The 6908-nt window shown below is 40.5% G+C and overlaps 1 protein-coding gene across 1 annotated transcript in view; it reads right to left on the minus strand.

Moving 5' to 3' along the window:
* Window positions 1-146, minus strand: part of plxnb3 (plexin B3) — a 34689-nt gene extending 34543 nt beyond the window's left edge. The window contains exon 1 of the mRNA XM_079467031.1: window positions 121-146. The gene's annotated coding sequence lies outside the window, so the exon portion shown is untranslated. The remainder of the gene's footprint in view (window positions 1-120) is intronic.
* Window positions 147-6908: the final 6762 nt, after the last annotated feature.

Here is a 6908-nt window from a genome sequence, read left to right on the forward strand (position 1 = left end):
TTTCAAAGCAAAAACTGAACGTGGTCGGATCTAAACATCAACACAATTCAGCGCGAGCACAACATGCAAAACACAACATACAAAAACCATTGTAATGACCCAGCGGATTATTTGACTCACTTTAGTCAGTGACACTTCGTTTCATCCCCTTTGAAGTAAAAAAGAAACTCGTGTTATCTTTATAAACAACACCGAGAAAAGCGTTTCAAAGTGATGCCGGTAAATCCCATCATGCGCGTGTTACATTGTCGCAAGCAACACAGACTTACGCGAGAACCTCAAAGCGGCCGCCGGGGAGTAGGCGGGGCTTCTCGAACACGTCAGGAAGCGGTTTCAGTGGTGCGCTGGTGGAGGGGCGCGGCTTGGCCTGCCTTGAGGGGAGAAACTACAGGTGAATTCTTTCACAATTCCTGATGACAGTTTTTTTTAAGTCTTACTAAACAGATTCTAAGCGAAAAAAATGTGTTTTGTAATTCATGTAGTTAGTAGACCGTCGAAACCGGTCGGCGTACGATTTACAGAGCAACGCAGCACGTGCGCTTGTAATAGGTGAATAAAATACAATATCGCTTGTAAAATGACTTAAATACACGAGGGATGTCGCTAAAATAAGTGTTTTGTCCTCTCTGTGACAGCCCCAGGCTTTGTAAAAACAAAGAAGCGGAGCGGCCCGCCCCTTTTCAGTCAACCAGAAAACTTGTCCACTCACAGGCGATCTTATCCTGTCAATCATGTTGTGAACGTGGGAACGTCTCGGAGGGCGGGGTTTTGAAGAGAGGGCGTTTCAACAAGCTAAAAGTTCGCTTTTAATAATAAATGGACTTTTCATCACGTGAACATAATTAAACGCACACATAAATATATATATATATATATATATTTAATTTTAAGTTTTGACTTCAATTTTTGCAAATATGATAAAGTAATCACAAGTCATGTTCTCACATAAATATCCATTTCTCTTTTTTCTAATTCTGATATTTGATTTGAAGGTTGTTAAAACTAATTTAATTTCAATATCATTTCTGTCAAATGTTTTTTTAAGTCAGTATTTGATAAAAACAAGTGTTTTTGCCGCTTTAATTAAAACTATTCCGACAATGAGCAGAAAAATCATTTAAAAAGCAAAATCGAAAACAAAGGGTCTGCGCCTATACACAATAAAATTAAAAATGAATTCATACACGTCCGTCGTAATATAGTTTGTGTTATTTAAAAGTTTGGTAGCTAAACTAAAGCGGAATCAAAGCTATAATGGATTTCAGGCAGGAGGGGGTTTTGGGACACGCCTCTCCGCACCGCAGCTGGAGGGAGCAGATGGGACATGTCACCCCCGCATGTTTCAGCTGCACCAGGGCTTTGACACGAACACTATCGAGTTCTCACAATGCCAATTGAAACAAACGCAGATCTCTCGAATGCACCTCTTTTAATAGATTCTTCGCCATCCGCTGGGCTTCATTTGTCAAATGTCACCCGCCTGTGACATTTCCCACGGTGTCAACCTGCGAATGTCTCTCGAAAGGACCTATGTAAAATACACCGACCATTAACGCAACATATGCGTACCTTGCAACTGTTTCAGTACATTTTCCGATTTTCCAAAAGAAATGGAAAAGGCTTGCAATCAGTACGTGCCCCCAGTAAATCCAATCGAGGGGCCTTCGACAAAAGCTAAAGGAGGCTGCTGCTTGACACAGCAAAGAAATGAAGATGGCTCATTGTATTTAGTTAGTGCTCGAGAAGAAAGCGATAGAAAGAGAGAGAGGCAGTGAACGGGAGAGAGAGATGAGAGAGAACGGTTCCCTAGCGGGTTTACTGATGAGCAGGCATGCGGGGAGTCTGGGGGGCTCAGCTGGGGCTGTTTGTCCAGCAGTGAACACCCGTCATCAAGGAGCTCATAAAATATTAATCCAGCACACAAAGACACAGTACTGGAGGCACCAGACTGCGAAGAAGACGGACAGAGTGACCAGAGCGAGAGAGAGAGAGTGATGCAGGCCGAACGACAGCAAGTGTAATGAATGGTTGGGGAAGGAGGGGGCCGCGGGGTGAAAGGGTGACATGTAGTAATTGGGGGAAAATCTGTGCGACGGTGGGTGGAAACTATTATTGGCAGGTGGAACCAAAATGGACGCATCCCTGAAATAATGAAGTGAGGGGGAGGTGAGGTGGGAGGAGATGCGAGGAAACATGGGAGCAATAGATGTGAGAATTGGCTTTCATTTAATTACAATTGCTTTTGAATAAATGCTACAAGTTTGGCATGACAATGGCACGGAATTAGAAATAGCGACACATCCCGACTGCGGAGGGCCATGTTTGGAGGATTGGGATAGGACCGTATGTTCTCATAAAAAGTTTTGGCAGCGAACGGAGCGCCCAACAGTTGTCTGTTTACACTCCTGGAGCCAAGGACTGGGCCAGCAACAGAACAATGCTGATTTGTTAAGAGGACTCTAAACTGGCTCTTCACGACCAAATACGCGCTGACACACAAAAACAGCCAGTGAATGGAGCGCACACACTCGGAGAAGAATGCGTTCAATGAATGCACAGACAAACACACACACATACACTAAATCAGACATCAATACATATCCAGAGCATTAATATTCCGGAACCGAGGGCAAAGCTGTTAGGGAAGCCTAAAAGCAATAATCAATATTTTTCAGATAGATGATTACGGTCAGTGGAAAGAGCATTTCAAACTAAAAGTAAGGCCAGCAGATATACACATGCAAATAAAATGTGCACGATAAAGGTTCAGGTACAAAACAATGATCTAATGTTCTACTTCTGTCCTTTATTCACACTTATGCCATTCTTAACACCCTTCTTTTTAAGGGTAGTAGTGCACATCACTGTGCCAAATATAAGTGTAATACAAATGACAGTTGCGATATGGACTCTATTAGCCTTTCAGTTGAAGATTTTATCTTAACACAGAAATAATTGGCGTACGTTTCCGTTGGTGCGTTCGAGCGCGAGCCTGCACGACCAAACCCAGGTTATTCTGCGGGTTCTCCAATGGATCATGTTGTGAAATGAACAGTTACATGAAATCAAAACTGGCTATGACCCGCTTGCTTGGTGTTGGAGTGCGTGCAGGTTTTGCCGCGCTTGCGGAGAGACACCCTATGCTTTTGCACTCCTGTGCACATATTCTGAACGCGCATTGCAGATGTACACATCTGTCAACATTAGGAAAACATTAGCAACGATTAGGAAAAAGTTACGTTTTTAAGGCATCTGAATAGGAAAGCCAAGGTAGGTTTCAAATGAAATTGTTAAGGACTGTAGGGGTGTAATGCAGAGAAAGGCACCCCTCCCAGATTATGCACCCTCCCTCCCCACAATGGTTAGGGTGAGGATTATTTGTTAGGGGAGGGGTTAGAATTAGGTGTGGGAGGGGTAAAAATCAGCCAATCGAACAGCCGCGTTATTGAAGGGGGTGCATAATCTGTCAGGGATGCATTTCTCGGCACAAGAAGGGTTAATACGCGACTGACTGAAGTTGTCACTGCAACAAGAGCTTTTTTAATTTCATATTTAACTTTCTTATATTATTTCAGTTTTCATTATTTACTGATGTTTATTTAAATGTTTTATATGCTGTAGTGTGCCGTTTCACTGATGACATTTTCTCAAATCGTGCGTTAAACATTTCATCCTCAATATTTCAGATATCATATTTAAAAAAGTATTTAAATAAGGTCTATATTTCTCTTCCACTCGTGATGTGGTTGCTACACGCAAATTTAATGATATAAATATTATTTATATAAATAATATATATTCCCCAAGCCAAAGGTAAAAAACTGCCACCGTCACAGCCCTATTCCTATTCCCCTCATGCCATTCAAAAGGGTATATAACTCTTTCTTCTGTGGAACACAAATTAATATATATTGAGAAATGTCTCCATGGTTTTGTGTTCATGCAATGGCAGTCTTATGGGTTCCATGTTGATGGGTTACCAAACAAAATATCTTCTTTTGTGTTCTGCACAAGAAAGAAATCCATACAGGTTTTAAATGACACAAGGATGAGAAAATAAAACAAGAGTATTTCCCTTTAAGTAGAACAAGGAAACGTGGAATATATGGCATCACATTGACTGCTTTTATGATGCATAACAGTTATTAGTTTTACCAGATCCATTTTAATGAAATTACGTGAAACACAAAAGAAGATATTGTACGGGTTTGCAATGACAGAATAAATAATGATATAACGAATAAACAATTTGTAGGTCACTGCTCCTTTAAGTGCATCAGTGTTTTAGAGATCTCAAAAGATAAACACAGAACTAAGAAATGAAGAAAAAAATAACAACATGAGAACACGCACACACGGTCAGACATCAATCTTTGATGTAGCTCAAAATAAAAGAAGCATCAGCAAGTTCTGAACTTGTGGTTTCTCGCTGATGCAAAATGACTCACTGAAGTACTTCAGCTATCACCGGTTTCGCACTTTGCAGAACTTGCGGTTGAAATGGAAAAAGAAATGCCACCCACAAAGCTTTACAAAATCACAATGAGCAGAATGCAAATAAATAACAATGTGATTATGCATGTATGTCCTGCAGCAGGCCTGGCATTGCCCAGAACCCCTCTCACGATCAATAGATCCCAATATTCACTCCACATTCCTCACTCGACTCTTTCCATCCGACACAGAACAGCCTAGTCACGGAAAGGCGCCTTAATGCGCAAACCGCATGCCTATTACAATATCAAAGCTTGACTTGATAAAGATGACAGTGTGTGTGTCAACGGAAGCGTTCTGACCTCCCCGCGTGTTGGACGACTCTCGCAGCGGCCTGAATGGCGCTTCTGTGGCTAGAAATGACTGCTGACCTCTTTCGTTTCCTTTTTACATGTCGAGCCAAATATCTCTCGCGCGCCCGCCCTGAGCGAAATATTAAGTCGTTGCTGCATTTGGTTTGCGTTTCTTACCCAGAAGTCCCTGAGGCTACAGCGGAATCGAGAAGTTTTCTGCACCTCCTCGCATACGATATAAATGCGTCCTCTTTGGAACGCTTCGTCACAGCGGTTGGGACACGTTAATTGACTATGAATTGAATTTATGAATAATTGATGTGTCGTAGCAAATTCTAACAGTGGGAGAAAAACAGCATTTAATGGAACTTGTGTGTGTGTGTGAGAAACAATAGTTGTCTAAAAGAGATGGATTTAGCTAGAAATGCATATTGCCACAGTCATTTGAACATGAAGACAAAGGGCATGCCCGTGCAAAGGTTGGTTACCAACTTTTCATGATGGTGGCGTGTTTTGGGTGGTTTCCACAGTGTTTCCTGTACCTAGATGTGGTTCATGTCCTTTCACTCAAGGATTATACTGCAAAAATCCATATGAAAAATATGCTTATCTTGTTTTGCAGTCAAAACATCCTGAAGTAAGATCAATTCACCTGATATGAAACTTAAAGTACGAGTTCTGTCCTGTGATGCAAATTTAGCTATACTTGTTTTGAAACCGTAAAACAAGAAAAATATACGTGACCCTAAACCACAAAACACACAGTCTTAAAGTGATACTTCACCCAAAAATGAAAATCCTGTCATCATTTACTCACCTTCCAGTTATTCCAAACCTGTAAACATTTCTTTGATATTTGAAACAATGATTATAACCAAATAGATCTCAACACCCATTGTCTCCCATAGTAGGGAAATTGTACTTTATCCTTTTTTGTTCTGTTGAACACAAAAGACAACATTTCGAAGAATGTAGGACAGCCAACCGTTCTGGGAAACCTTTGACTGCCATGTTTTTTTCCTACTATGGTAGTCAATTTGTGTTGAGATCTATTGTGATTCTTCCACATATCTTTCTCTGTGTTCATCAGAACAAAGAAATGTATACAGATTTGGAACAACTCGAAGGCGAGTCATTTTCCTACCGTAAACATATCAAAACTTTATTTTTGTCAGTCATGTGCTTAGCTATAAGGACTTCATTTGGACAACTTTAAAGGTGAATTTCTCAATATTTATGCACCCTCCGATTCCAGATGATCAAATAGTTGTATAGCGACCAAATATCATCCTATCCTAACAGACCATACACCAATGGAAAGCTAATTTATTCATCTCGCAGATGATGTGACAATCTCAATTTAGAAAAATGTACCCTGGTTTTGTGGTCCAGGGTCACATACTACTAAAAACATTCATTATCAGTTCATTACCTTTATGTGGTTAAAAAAAAGTTATGACTCTTTCTTCTGTGGATCACAAAAGAAGATACGTTGAGTAATCTTTTTTTTTTGTTCATACATTGGAGGTCCATGGCCTCATTCTTCAAAATATCTTCTTTTGTGGTTTGCATAAGAAAGAAAGTCATACAGGTTTGGAATGATATGACTAAACGATGAAATAATTTTCATATTTGGATGAACAATCCCTTTGAGAGTATTTAGATATTTTTACATTTCTGAAGATTATGTAGGTGTTCAAAGGTGATGTTTCATATTTGTTTGGTATGTGTCACTACGTTTCTTTTTTCACATGTGGGCTATTAATATTTCTATTTACCCAAAGCAATGTAATGACAGCCCTCACCTGAGCTTTACTTACTCTGATCCAGCCAGGATAAAAAGCACACACACACACACACACACCTGCTATCTTACTAGTTGGTCAAAGAAAAGACAGAATGAGGGATATTAAAAAAAAACCCTGAAACACTATATTGCTCACTGTGACTCTCAGTAGACTATCCAAAAGCCTCGGGCAAGATACTGTACACGGTGAAAGAATGAGAGATGGACGGAGAGGGAGAGAGAGAGAGAGAGGGGGAGAGAGAATGGGATAAGTGGAGCTAGTAGCATTGCTGACAGCACACCTCAATCTCATCAACGTGGCAAAACGGGTTTGA

Source organism: Barbatula barbatula, assembly GCF_947034865.1.
Source record: "Barbatula barbatula genome assembly, chromosome: 11".
In the NCBI taxonomy this organism is placed as follows: Eukaryota; Metazoa; Chordata; class Actinopteri; order Cypriniformes; family Nemacheilidae; genus Barbatula; species Barbatula barbatula.